The sequence below is a fragment of the Mya arenaria genome, chromosome 2, assembly GCF_026914265.1.
Source record: "Mya arenaria isolate MELC-2E11 chromosome 2, ASM2691426v1".
Classification (NCBI taxonomy): Eukaryota; Metazoa; Mollusca; class Bivalvia; order Myida; family Myidae; genus Mya; species Mya arenaria.
The window spans coordinates 55,714,065-55,729,705 of NC_069123.1; positions in this window are offsets into that span (position 1 = coordinate 55,714,065).

A 15,641-nucleotide genomic window follows, 5' to 3' on the forward strand; every position below is an offset into this window, starting at 1 on the left:
CAGATGCGCTTGAATGGTGTTTTATGACCTTATAAAATGAGTCATCATCAGATAAATGAAAATGAATGTTTCAAATCGTATTAGTTTTAAATTTGAAGCGTACACACGTATGGGGTATACAGCTGTCGTGTAATATAAAGCTTTTGAGTTTGTTTTCGCAGTAATATAATTATTCAGCAATGGTTGCATGTTATTCCAAAACGCTTTGGTGATGGTATTTTAATATTTAAAAATACAAAATGACGGCCTGTAAAGCAACATATACTACCAATAATGCACAATTTTGATTTAAACATTGTCGTTCGAAGTATATTCGTTTAATAACGCTTGAAAACAGCATACTGTCGAGTTTGATGTACTTATTCTTTAATTCAAGAAATCATTTTCCCTTGTAAAGGGAAAACAAAGTTTTGACAGTGTTGGGTTTTAATGACAGGCTTAGACTGGCATGGGAAATTTATAATAACGTAAACAATTTCAGATGAAGACAAGTATAAGTGGACGATTGTAATATTTTTTTTCTGTCATTTACATACTATAAACTAATGAATAGTGTTTGTTACGTATACTTGTACATTGTCCTTTCTAAGTATTTTCATGTTTCATTATGTTCAATCTTTTATGTTATTTTTTCAACTTCACACATATTGTAAGACTAACATAAGTTTCAGTTATAGCCACTTTTGTCCTTGATCAATCATATTTTATAAATACAGAAACAATTTGTGTCTATATTTTCATAATTGTAACTACTGATCTTTGTTCATGATATTTCGAGTTTTGCTTTGTATATGAACATGAACAAAACTAAAACATTGAATAAAATAAACGGCTCAAATACTGTGAATTCAAAAAAGTACTGTGTTACAAAGCTCATGCTGTCTTATTTATGCATGGAATCACGTATCTAAGAGTTGCACATGTTAAGGGTTTAAACATATGTATTCGATCGATGGTAAAAACAGAAACATTTTTGCTAGTTATTCGCCAGAACTTAGGAATATCATTCATTTTCTAAGGTGTTTAAACTTCATCTTGTGAGCGATCTTAATCAAGAACATGGCGTCATTTGTGTAGGATTTGAGATGTTACATGATTCAAAGTGGTTTGTTATGTGCGTTAAGCCAAAATAATCAAAGGAAGCTAGAACAACCATCTGACAGTTCCTGAAAATAAAATCAATGAAGCGTTATTTTTAACCTAGACGCATTATGTACCGTTATGTCTACAAATATGACGGCGCCGCGACTAGAACAGTAACTCTCCAAACAGCAGTACAATGAAGCCGCCTAGAACAGCGTTCACACGCTAATGAAAACCTGCGTTTGTTTCAACACGAAGATACATTTTGAGCTGAAAAAATGTTATACAACATTGGCAAACAAGCCTGGCGCTTATTCAACTTATACCCTGGAAATATATTCCCGCAAATACATTTATGCATAGACAACACATCAAGAGATACAAGATACAAAATACAAGGTATCACTTTACTGAAGACCATGCATACGTCGAAGACATATCACTACACTTATTTATGATTTTAATTTTAAACCCTTTTTAGCCATTTTGAACATATTTAACGCAATAAGGTGGTATGATAACAGTTATGGAAGTTGTACTCGTATGAAATCATTCGAAAATTAAAAAGAAAACAGATTTCTATTTCAATTTAAGCATAGAACGTCATTTCTATTTTATACATGCTTTTGTTTTGTTAGAATTGTGAGCTTTTTATCGTTGGAGGGTTTTGGTTATCACATGATGATGTTTATTTTCCGAAAAATATATTGTTCTTTGTTGTTGTTAATGGTTTAATAATATGATTAAGGTCACAATGTCTAAGCTCAAATATTGATGGACTGGAACCGGACTCGTTTACCTTTCATTTTTGATCATGTTTCCCTTTCGGGAAAAACTACGTCACCTGAGCCACCAGTTGATTGATGGTAACATAATTGATGTTCTTTTGAAACTCGTTGTTAAATTTAAAAACAAAACAGAAGTGTATACAACTAGATAATTCTTTGGGTTGGGCAATGTTAGCCAAAATGGTCAATGATTATCAAATAATACTTTTAAGCCAACCGAATTACTTAAGTGGGTAAACTAGTCTAAAGACAACATGTGGAGGACTATTCAACCTTTAAATACAAGTGAATACAGGCCAAGAGCTTCTATATTTCGTATTGCGCATTGTTAGCGGTCTTAAGGGTGAGGAATCACGTGACCTAATTGGGTTCTCACATGGGCCACCACGGGTCACAACCGATATAAACAAACAGTTAAGTGACATTAATTTCAAAATAACTTTTTTTCAGAAAATATATGAAAGTAGCCTTTAACAGACTATGCTATTATCATGTATTTTAATGATGCAAGTATTGGCCAAACCCTCAACATGGCGAGTTTTTTTAAACGATGCAACGCCGAAATTTTCACAGGATGATAGAAGATAGTTGATGACCAATGTAGAAATTTGGGGATATTGGATCAAAAGTCAAGGTCACGGGGGGGGGGGGTTATATTCTCCAAGGTGTTTATTTCCACAAATGTAGTTTAAACAGACGTATATATTTAATGTTTTAAATTTGGGGTTATTGTATCAAAAGTCAAGGTCACAGGGGGTTATAAATGTCAAATTGTTTAACTCTCAATATCTTTATAACCGTTTGACATTAATATTTCATATCTAACCGGCCGATTGTTCTCAATGTGTAGTATAAGTTCCATGTTGGTTTAGGGAGTCACTCGGTCTAATGTTAAGATCACAAGTGGTCATTGACTTAAAAAAAACCTTTAACATTCAATAGCGTGATATCTGCTTGACAAAATTGACAAATTGACAATAATGCCATGATGTATTGACCGATTTTAAATAGCTCTGCACAAGTGTTTAACCAGATCAAAGTGTAGTGTGGGGAGATTTATATAATTTCCATCATTTGACACTTACGTCGAATGCTTAGCTTCAGCTGCAGAAACTACCAAGCTGCGCATATTGTTCTCGCGTATAATGACAAGTAACTTTAGATTATCACCATATGAGACATATCTTGACATTTGTTGTATGAAGTCGCATATCTGTATACGATGTTTTCATAGAAAAATCGATTCATGTTCGTATCATCTACCGGTTCTTTCCGTAGCTGAGATTCATTCTGGTATTTTCCATATTGCTGAAGCTGGTATATTCTGGCAGCGAACTCGCTGTTTACGTTTGGCTCGATGTTCATTATTCCTTTTTACACATTTTTTATAAAGTCTGAATCAAGCATCCGAATATTATCAGCGTGATTTAATACCTGATAGTACCGTGCGCGATGACGACTTTTTCTTGGCCTTTCTTTGCGACTTCTTTGTTGGTGTTCGTTAATGTTTCGCTGTATAGTAATGTTTCTCCCTTTCCGTTTCCTGCGTTAAGCTAGAAGTATTTTCTACCCTGACCCACTCTCGAACGGTCACCTTGTTTCGGTTTTATGGACTGTGATATTGTACTATACATCTGCCTATAGACCTTGATTTGATAAACGGGTATTTTAATGATATCCTCTATCATATTTTGTATTTGCTTGTTTTTATGCGCTTTAAACTTGCCGTCTGCGAAATGATTTGTTTGCTGTGTCCAGTTTTCATTTGATTTCCTTTCTGGTCAATAACTTTGGTTCACCAATATGGTTTCTACCATGGTAAACTGATACAGCTTCATAATCCCGAGAACACTCTGTAAGCACTCGTATCAATATAATGTGCGATGTGTTTTAAGCCATTGTTAATGATTCATTTGTTTTATCCACAAGCAAACATAATTTTTTGTCTTAGTTATTGGTTAGATAGGTTACATTTTCCCTATGATTGTGGGTTGAAATGATTAACGTGAATGATTCTGATGTGTTTTTTTCTATTCAAGACTTCATTGCATTGCCCTGGCATTCAATACCCTTGTCACACTGTATTTAATCCTGTAAACTCGTGATCTAGCATAACCTTTTCGACTGTTACTTCAGCCGTGGCCTTTTACTGCAATGGATGTTGCATGATGTATCTTGAGTGAATATCAATTATTTGTAGTATATACTTGTGTGTTGGCCTGTCATATATTACTTCAAATCTTTTCATGTTCAGAATGTCAACTTGCGATCGCTGATAAGGTGCCCAAGATTTAACAGTCTTTGGCAACTGTTTACTTGTAAATCTAGGGTACTGATTGCGAAAGTATGGACTATGGTGAAATATCTTTGTAATACGTTTTTCACTGAGACATGTACAGCGTTGCTTTCGTTTGCTCCACAACGCGAACCGCAGCAATTACTCTGTTTCAATGTTCGTTAAATATAATCAGGTAACTCTTCCTCAACAATTACCATTTTATCATTAAGAATAGGCGGCCTTTCTTGCTGTCAGAAAAGTACGATTTTCGTATTTTATTTTCCGAAATAAATTTAGCGCATTGATTTAATCATATGGCCCCAATTCTCGAAACTTCTTAAGTCCCTTATAACAGGATTAAGCTAATCGCATAATTTTTGTTGTTCTATAAAATGTGTTATATTACATAACCATTTTTCTTTTATCAAAATCCATTTACAGTATGTATTTTGGCTATTTGAAATAAGCGACTTACGCATAACAAGTTTCGAAGAATTGGGGTCTGTTCTCCCGTTTATTGAAACTTTGGATTCCCCCTTTATCTTGGCAACAATCACGTCGTGCTTGGAATTTGAATAGCATCCAAGAGATGCGAGATCTTGAATTAAAAAGAAAAAGTCGAATCTGAACGATTTGTTGTTGTCATTGGACCGATAATTTCAGATTTGTATATCAAATACCAAAAGTCATTACGATATATTGAAACAATTATATTTTGAAATGATTTGAAATGAAAGCGATTCTCTTTGACCGCTTATAACGCCCTTGAACAACTGAAAAAGGGTAAAACTAACTAAGTCCTTACTGTATCGCACAATCTACATTCCGTCTTCAGTTGTGACATGTATATGCAATCCTACCAATCACATACATGTTGGAAACTTCTTACCAAATGACTGTGTGGGAACCTAATGCTGGCTCCGGCTTCCAGCTTTATATCCAAAATAAACGCTTATTTCAAGGGCAAAAACGATACATTTAAAAGCTCTTTGAAAAGACGCCACGTTACTATAAAATCAAATGATCATCGTTGAACAACAAGTCTGCATTTGTTGCGAGTCTTCAAACCGCCATTGAGCTGTATGAGATTTAGGCCACATATTATTTTTTTAAATCATCATCCTCGCCTGCTGAATTTTGTACATTTTTTATGTAAACAGCGTCAACCAGCACCATTTTTTTTGAAAATCCGGACGAGAATCTATAATAATTATCTATCTGGCTTGAGGTTAATACAGCATTGCGTGATAGCAATGAAGAAAGTAGTGCTACACTCGTGCTAAGTTTGGCTTATTAGCTATGTTACTTGACATACCAAATTGAACTAGTAGTTTGATGTATATATATATATTCCAATAAATTTATCTAACAAATATATCTATACATATATCTTAAGTGCTTTTGCTTTGTCAAGTGCAATTGCTCTGACGTTATTGATCCGGCTTAGAAATGCTACCTTTGTAACAGTAAAAATATATTATTCACGTCGGTTTCAAATTCAATTATTGAAAAATTCTCTTACTTACCAGAGTGCCTATCACAATACCATAAAAAATGTAGTCTGATCATTTAAGGGGGCTGTACTCCGTATGATGAAATAGCGAGTGAAAAAAAGAAAATTGTCAAAAACTGACATAAACTTGGTATCGATGTGTACAATGCATTGCAACTTACTAACTGAAGTACCACCTAGTTTACAATTGATTTATTTTTTTGCTGTTTTTTCTTATTTTTCCATTAAAAAAGATTACTAAGTATGTCTACCTAGTAGAATTCATTCCTTATGCGTGATTGGCTAGTCGATGTTATCACGTGATATTACCAAGTTAGGTATATGGCTTAAATATTCCAACCATGTAGAGTAAGCCTTCGTAGCATAGTGGATACAACACTGGAGTGTATTTTGGCGACACCGGTTCAAACCCGGCCTCCAACTCGATTTTTTTTACATTTTGGTACCTTTTTTACAATTATGATATCAAAGAGTTAAACATTTTATTAAATAATTGTCCTGAGATTCGTTACCTTTAAAGGACCAACACTGTCATGACAGTGACCCGGTCCCAAAAAAACTCAAGAAGCAAAACTACACCAACTGATATTCAACACGTGATGGAACTGGATCTCGTGGATTTACTGGCCCTTTATAGCTAAGTAAATGATGGATAAACGTGTTGTGAAGATTTCGTTGGTTCTAAGTGGTAGTGAAGAAATAGGGCTCAAAATGTTCACAATATCTACTTGTGACACGTTTACTGACATATACCTACAGGATAAAATCTCTTAAGATAACTTGATGTTCAGATATGTTGTTGAGGAAGAGTGTTTAAACTTGGACGTTCATCAAAACTGTATCGGAAGGAGTTATACAATATTTAGTATATTGATTCTCAAGATGTTCGTGTTTTGTGGAGTTTCACTCGGAAGCGTGAAATATTCCCTTTAATGCCAGAACATATCAATATTGTAATCAATAATTATTAAAAAATATACGTTTGCATTCGCTGTCGAAATTTATATCAAATAAAGAAATTTGACAAAAAATATTTTGTTCGATTATTTTATGTTCTAGACTATGTTTTAATTATTATGATACATTTTTTTGAGAAGTGGGACGCGGTTTTAATGTAGGAAATATAAAATTTGATTTTGAAGTTAATTATTTACAATTCACACATCGGAATATGCTTACAAACATCAATTATGTGCACTTATTTTGTATTTTTAAACACATGTATTGCATTTTAGTAGTTTTGTCATCGTATATATATTTTCGAAGATGAAAATGTTTTGTTCCCCGTAAGTATCGGTTTACGTTAAAATATATGCTTTTTTATTTTATATAATGGCAGTTGAATTTACTTTCCATTGGAACAAATCTTGCCACAACTCATAAAAACACAATTCATTTTCATATTTTAACATCAATCCAGTATACAAATGTGCCGAGAGTGGGGCTATCAACTAAACTATTGTTTCATTACACCCAGGCATCAATATCTTTGGAATCAAAAGAAGCATAACTTGATGAATCGCAACATTTCCCATTCAAAACAAACTCGTTCATAATGTGTATTTAGACAGTAATATGCGATTTATGATAATACTCGGAATTGCATCGAGTGCATTACTACAAAGTGTTAGGGATTTCGAGTGCATATTTCTGCGAATGCTCGGTCCCGGGAGCACACGGACCTGTTGAATGTCAGGATTAGGCAAGCTTGGTTTGATCTGGAACGTAATTAAGGTTTCATATGACATTTTACATCAGGCCTGTATAAGCTCATGGGGCAGCATTTATACATTAATTTATGTAAATGGATGCCAGATAAAGAAAACTCGAACGTTGATTACCCATTAGAGGTGGATGAATCTGGAGCATTCGGACGTAAAAGAGGAAAACCTAGTTTGTTAACAATTTGATTTGTAGTGTCTTTGCCCGAATGTCATGAATGCACTTTTGTTTTATTATGCGCTCGTTGCTACAAAACAGCTTTGTCCCTTCGGTCACATTTCGTATTAAACCTAGAATACAAAAAACTGGATACAGCAGCAACCCTATATTTTTATCGTTAAACTAACGTTTCGGTTAACTTCAAATTGTGTCTTAAGTTGAGGTTTACTGTTGTCGTAAACGTCGTAATTGAGGTCTCCAATAATTTGAATGATGTTCGTGTTCTGTTTCGTTTATCTCTTTTTGTTATTGTCTTATTACCCCCTTTATGGAGCCATTAAATTTGACCTACAATAGTTCTGCCTCTGTAATCATTTATTACAATTCATGTCTTCCTCGAGGGAGATGTTTGAAATGTCATGAAGGAATAATATTTAAAGATAACGTAGTGTATAGTATCAGGTTAAATATTTAGTATACAGTATGTGTATACCACGTGATTAATTCCGTCACACGTTGGAAGGCAATATTTTGCTTTGAATGAATACTTTCAACAAAGATAATTCTACTATTTTCACCATTTTAAAATGAAACATAGCACAGTCTACGCCACTTACACAGCCCCCGCCTTCAGTCTTTTACAAGTGTGTGATTGAGAGTTTAGTTTCTAAAAACACTTCGACAAACCTTTTTCACAAAAAACAAACTCCGGTAATAAAACAATGGCGGAGCTCTTTAAGAGGCAAAGGCTGCCCTTTGTTTCATCTTAAATGTTGAAGAAAGAGAAAAAGAAATCTTTAAGTCTTCGTTTTAACTTTACTCTAACTATAAGGTTCCGTTGAGTGTAGTTGTAATATGTACTTACAAAACTTGCGAAAACGTGTTGTTTACTGCTCTGCAAGATTAATGGATATATCAATGAGCTGCAGTATTAAACAAGATTTGAGACAAATATTAACCCTTACTTGTTTAATTGAACTCTGATCACATTATCAAATTATTCAGGTTTAAAAACAACGATGTGGTTAAAAACGTTATTAACGTAAACAAAGTTCTAAGCGTACGCCAAGTTTGAATATGTATTTGTTATGTGATACCGGTGTATGTAGATAGGCTTAGTGTTTATATACGTACATACATTTATCTCAGTCATAACTTTCACGTCGATTGAATAAATATATATATAGCTCTTTATTGTATCATATAACAAGAAACATGTCTTTGTTTACAAACCTTAAATAGATGTTTTGAATCTTTAAAAAAGAAATATTATCTGGAACTCGTCGTTTAACCAGTTGTGCCCATGATAGTGGCATTACTAACAGTTGATAAACCTGCTGGAACAGTTGCTTCTTTGGGAAATATCAACATTAAAAGACATAGTAAATCAGTAATCATTTGACAATTGTAAAAATGACAGACGCTCGATAATCACTATTTCGAAAGCTATGGGGAAATTACTCTAGGAAGAATTGCACAGCGTTAGAAAAGACGTGCAAAATTGGTCTAAAATGGAAGATTTATTTGACAATTTTGTGGCGCGGGAACCGTTTGCTAATGCCTGCGCAAACGGAACATGCAAACATGCTAATAGAGTTTAATGTGTCACTATAATATATACTGACAGCTTTTTGCAGACCAAAAACCAGTCGATTGTATTGTTCTATTAGAATGAATGCATCAAAATGATCAGGTAGATAAGACAGTCGATTGTAATGTTCCATTAGTATGAATGTATCAAAATGATCAGGTAGATAAGACAGTGTTTATTTTGGTGTATTATTTCTATCATTTTATGTTTATTTCATTCAAACTAGAGCAGACGCTTTACTGGCTGATTTATAGTAACCATTATTCCTATATTGATTATACCGGTATCCGCATAAAACATCTTGGCCAACAAACCATTAGAAACCTGTCATAGACTTGTCATTACCGTTTGATGTTGTCTGGCGATTGTCCATAATAGCTCTTCCGTTCTAAGAATGGCCACCGATTTTCTTTAATTTCAAATCGACCTAGTTCTTTGGTAAAAATGGAAGAAGACAGAATAAGTAACAATTATTTGACATATCATCTTCAACACTAGTTTTGTCGTACAGTTATATGGATGTTAAATACTGGTGGTATTAATAACTATCCGAATACGCTCGTCGAGAGGAAAACCTTGTTTACACTAGGAATATTTTTTACAATTTATTTCTTCGAACTGCTTGTCTTGGACCATCGTGGACTTCTGCATGTCGACACTACGTCACATGATCAATTGCTTCAAACCTGCTTGTCACTTTCTGTTAAAAAATATCGACATCAGTTTAACTTAGACTGAACATTTTAAAACTCGTGGCGAGAAACATGCAATTTCAATAATATGTCCGTATTTCCTAAGGTGTTTATTTCCACAAATGTTGTTTTAACAGACGTATATATTTAAATCTTTTACTTGTTTTATAGCTTTTAACTGTAATTCTTATAGACGTTGTTATGACAATGGTGTAAATTTGAAATATTGCCAATTTTGTTGTTTCCCAAGACACAGCCAGTTGTGCAACGCCAAAGATGGCATAACTACTCAACCGGGGACGTGTTGCGTAGGAAGAGCGCTATTCGATACGACAACAGAATAACTCAATTTACCTTAGCAACGCTCCTTTTTTGTGAAAAAGCGCTTTGGTTAAGATAAGTTAACCAAAAGCAAAAGAGCGAAGGAAGTCTATCCAGCAGAAGTCCACGTGGTTTCATTTAAGACAAAGATTTTTGATTCTTTCATGGTACTTTCTGGGATGTTGATAAAAATGATTATCAGCCGAATGAACTTCGATCAAGACCAGCCGGTGACCCTATAAGATGTGTGGAATTGGTCATTGGTCGTGATTGTCCAGAGTTTGGTTTCTAAACTATTTTGTGTGTAAACCGGTGGGTGTAAACTTCCCCTTTTCGGCAACAAACTTTCTTTTAAAGTCACAAGATCAAGCCATATCGGCGATGGCAGAAATTCGCAACGAGATGTTTCCGAAGAGCTCTCTCCGCGTTCTAGCCACGGGTCTCTCATAGCGTTGCATAGGCGTTGACTATAGGGCGCTCTCCGGCTATCTGACTGAGCCACGCATCCGTGTTGAAGCGTATGCTCCAAGGGAACATATCAGCACTAATGGACGTTGTAATTCTGCAATCATTTCAAAATTAAGGCTATCGCTAATCAATATTGTGAAAGCTATGGGGAAATTACTATCGAATGAATTCTATAACGCTGGAAAAGACGCACGAAATCTCACTAAAACGGAAAATTGATTTAACAGTTTCGTGGCACGGGAACCTTTTGCGATTATCCACAGAGATTCAGAAAATCAACAGTTGTGATACATTCTTACTTATAATTCCATTCTTATTCATATTTAATGTATTTTGAGACCATTACATACTATCTTATCGCATAAATAATGCACTCCTTATTATAAAATTGAATATCATCATTTTTATTTCGTTTCTTTAACGCATGAGCAGATATTTTCAGGACTGATTTATCGTAACCATTTTTCCTAATATCCACATAAAAACATCCTGTCAAACAGCCCATAAGCAACCTGTCATAGACCTTTCATTGCCGTATGACTTAGGCTGTTTTTTCTCTCTCGAACAATACCATACTCAGAAGGCAGAATGACCAATGATATTTATCTTAATCGAACAAATCCATTTACGGTAGTAGACTGAAAATGTTACCCATTGTATTTTGTCCGTTTGTTATTATTTATGCGACGATGTTACTTTTTATGTACCAAACGAAACTAGGATCTGTAACTTATGCCAAGTACTTGAAGCGTTTATTGATGGAATATAACCTGTATAATGATATTAGAAATGAATATGTTAAAAACGATATTATAAAATTAAGCCGGCCTTATATGTATAAGACTGTACAACTTATGCAGTCTGAGAAGTTGAATACTGTTAGAAATTTATTAGCATTGCACATATTTTTTTTTGCAATAAGATTAGTAAGTGTAAGTGTAAACAGACTTAGTTTAAGGTAATATTGTATTTAAAGATGAACTTTTACTTCCAAGTAAGATTTAACACTTGATACTCCCAATTAAGATTTAACACATTTAATACAATTGTTTTAATATACCAAAAAAGATGAACAAATGTTGAAAACAATGGTGCTTATGAAGGATACCGAGTTTAATTTGAAAGAGTTTGTGCAGAAAACACGGTATAGCTACCTTATGAGATTATAGTAGATCGCAGTAAATCTTTTAGCATTCACCAATCATTTAATATTTTTGCGTTTTCAGCTATTAAATACACAGTTACAATATTGTTATCAGTTATAAATAGTTTCCATCAATGCATTATTTAGTAGGAAGTTAAACATTTATCACTCAAAATGTATGTGTGTTATACATGTGTACGTATTGATTTTGAATAAGAGTGTTACTTTAAATAACGGTATTCTTTATATCAGACGTATATTTCATACTATTACTATATAATAATTAATTAATTATTAGGAATAAGTTGACACACACTAACCAGAATGTATCGATGACAATCATGCATAATTGTACGTTCAAGCTTGATTTTTGTATTCCGTAAATTATCTATATATTTAAAACCTTAGTCAAAATAGCCATTCATTACTGAAGTTATTTGTACTTATGAGTATTTTAGTAACGTTTATTACAGAAACACGGTAAAATAATGCATCGTCTTTAAAATGATGCTGACTTCGATAAGGCTGGGTTTTTTTAAAGAATGCACTTATGTTGATCGTGTTCGGAGAAGTGTGAGGTTTGATAATCAATAAGTGAGTTTAAGCTCCCAGTGACACCTGTCTTGTCGACAATTCCAAGACGGTTAATGATGATGTTAAATCTGTCTGTGTTTAGTGTGTGACAGTGTTTGTCTTTCGTGTGTCTGTTAGAGCCCTAAACAGATTATTTATAAAATTATGACCACTTAACTGGTCCCTGTAGTTTCCATTTCATTATTAATCCCCCGCCACGGAGTGGGGAGGATATTATAGGAATGCACTTTGTCCGTCTGTCAGTCCGTGCGTCCGTCCGTCCGTCTGTCCGTCCGTCCGTCTGGCTGTAAAATTTCGTGTCCGCGCTTAATTAACTTAATTATGCATTGATGGATTCCCATATTACATGGTACAAATGTTGTCCTCATTGAGACAATATGCAGTGACCTTGATCCGGGTCCATAACTCAAAGGTCAAGGTCACACGAGACATTTAAAGGTCAGAGTACACATGCTCGTGTCCGCGCTATAACTACTTATACATTGATGGATTACCATATTACTTGGTGCAAGGTCACTTATGACATTTAAAGGTCATAGTACACATGCTTGTGTCCGGGCTTTTTACATTTAGCAGTGTAGGTATGTCAATTCTTACTGGATTTATTGACCTTATACACTTCATGTACTTTTAGCAACAATAACTGAATTGATCCAAGAACTCGAACAAATTACAATTTGTGTTAGTAGTCCATCATTAAGTTTTGGGTCCATATTATGACAATGCTAAATAGAGGATAAGATATAAATGTTAATTGAAAGTGTTAAACAAGTTGCACAGATTGATACTTAGTGCACTCTACCAAGCATTATCATTATGTGCAACAAGCTTAATATTTAAAAAATAACAATGGACACAAATGTGATAATATATTTATAACATGTGTTTTCTCTTCAAAATCAGTAAAACAATGTTATGACGTCACCGCAATATATGTGTATCAGTTTATCGAAAATACTTAAGGCTTGCTAGTTCATCGATGTTATAAATCAAGGACTCATTTTCATTCCTATTTTTAGCCAAAATAAACTTGACATTGAACTTACCTACACTACACACAATGTGAAAAAAATTACCAAATATTATTTTATAATATGTCCAAATATCCAAGAATATTTAGGTTACCGATCAAACAACTTGTATTTCCTATATTCCCACTCTTGACCAGTGGTTGTGTACAAATTTGGTCAGATTCAACGTACCAATCAGGTTGCGAGAAAAACAAAATATACTAAAAACAACGGCGGGGGATATAGCTGTCCTTTGGACTGCCTTGTTATTCCTGCCTCACGACCATGGTGACTGGTTTTGTCAGCTTCATCCCGTTGGCATGTGCAAACATATAGTGTCCATTGTCGCAGGACCATGGTGACTGGTTTTGTCAGCTACATCCCGTCGGCATGTGCAAACATATAGTGTCCATTGTCGCAGGACCATGGTGACTGGCTTTGTCAGCTACATCCCGTTGTATGTGCAAACATATAGTGTCCATTGTCGCAGGACCATGGTGACTGGCTTTGTCAGCTACATCCCGTTGCATGTGCAAACATATAGTGTCTATTGTCGCAGGACCATGGTGACAGACTTTGTCAGCTACATCCCGTTGGCATGTGCAAACATATAGTGTCCATTGTCGCAGGACCATGGTGACTGGTTTTGTCAGCTACATCCCGTTGGTTTGTGCAAACAAGTAGTGGCTGGTTTTATTAGCATCACACCTTTGGTATGTGCAAACATATAGTGTCCATTGTCGCAGCTCCATGGTGACTGGTTTTGTCAGCTACATCCCGTTGACATGTGCAAACATATAGTGTCCATTGTCGCAGGACCTTGGTGACTGGCTTTGTCAGCTACATCACGTTGGGATGTGCAAACATATAGTGTCCATTGTCGCAGGACCATGGTGACAGGCTTTGTCAGCTACACCCCGTTGCCATGTGCAAACATATAGTGTCCATTGTCGCAGGACCATAGTGACTGGCTTTGTCAGCTACATCCCGTTGGCATGTGCAAACATATGTTGTCCATTGTCGCCGGACCACGATGACTGATTTTGTCAGCTACATCCCGTTGTCATGTGCAAACATATAGTGTCCATTGTCGCAGGACCACGGTGACTGGCTTTGTCAGCTACATCCCGTTGTCATGTGCAAACATATAGTGTCCATTGTCGCAGAACCATGGTGACTGGTTTTGTCAGCTACATCCCGTTGCCATGTGCAAACATATAGTGTCCATTGTCGCAGGACCATGGTGACTGGTTTTGTCAGCTACATCCTGTTGGCATGTGCAAATATATAGTGTCCGTTGTCGCAGGACCATGGTGACTGGCTTTGTCAGCTACATCCCGTTGGCATGTGCAAACATATAGTGCCCATTGTCGCAGGACCTTGGTGACTGGTTTTGTCAGCTACATCCTGTTGGCATGTGCAAACATATAGTGTCCATTGTCGCAGGACCATGGGGACTGGTTTTGTCAGCTACATCCCGTTGCCATGTGCAAACATATAGTTTTCATTGTCGCAGCACCATGGTGACTGGTTTTGTCAGCTACATCCTGTTGGCATGTGCAAACATATAGTGTCCATTGTCGCAGGACCATGGTGACTGGTTTTGTCAGCTACATCCCGTTGTCATGTGCAAACATATAGTGTTCATTGTCGCAGGACCATGGTGACAGGCTTTGTCAGCTACACCCCGTTGCCATGTGCAAACATATAGTGTCCATTGTCGCAGGACCATAGTGACTGGCTTTGTCAGCTACATCCCGTTGGCATGTGCAAACATATAGTGTCCATTGTCGCAGGACCACGATGACTGATTTTGTCAGCTACATCCCGTTGTCATGTGCAAACATATAGTGTCCATTGTCGCAGGACCACGGTGACTGGCTTTGTCAGCTACATCCCGTTGTCATGTGCAAACATATAGTGTCCATTGTCGCAGAACCATGGTGACTGGTTTTGTCAGCTACATCCCGTTGCCATGTGCAAACATATAGTGTCCATTGTCGCAGGACCATGGTGACTGGTTTTGTCAGCTACATCCCGTTGGCATGTGCAAATATATAGTGTCCGTTGTCGCAGGACCATGGTGACTGGCTTTGTCAGCTACATCCCGTTGGCATGTGCAAACATATAGTGCCCATTGTCGCAGGACCTTGGTGACTGGTTTTGTCAGCTACATCCTGTTGGCATGTGCAAACATATAGTGTCCATTGTCGCAGGACCATGGGGACTGGTTTTGTCAGCTACATCCCGTTGCCATGTGCAAACATATAGTTTTCAT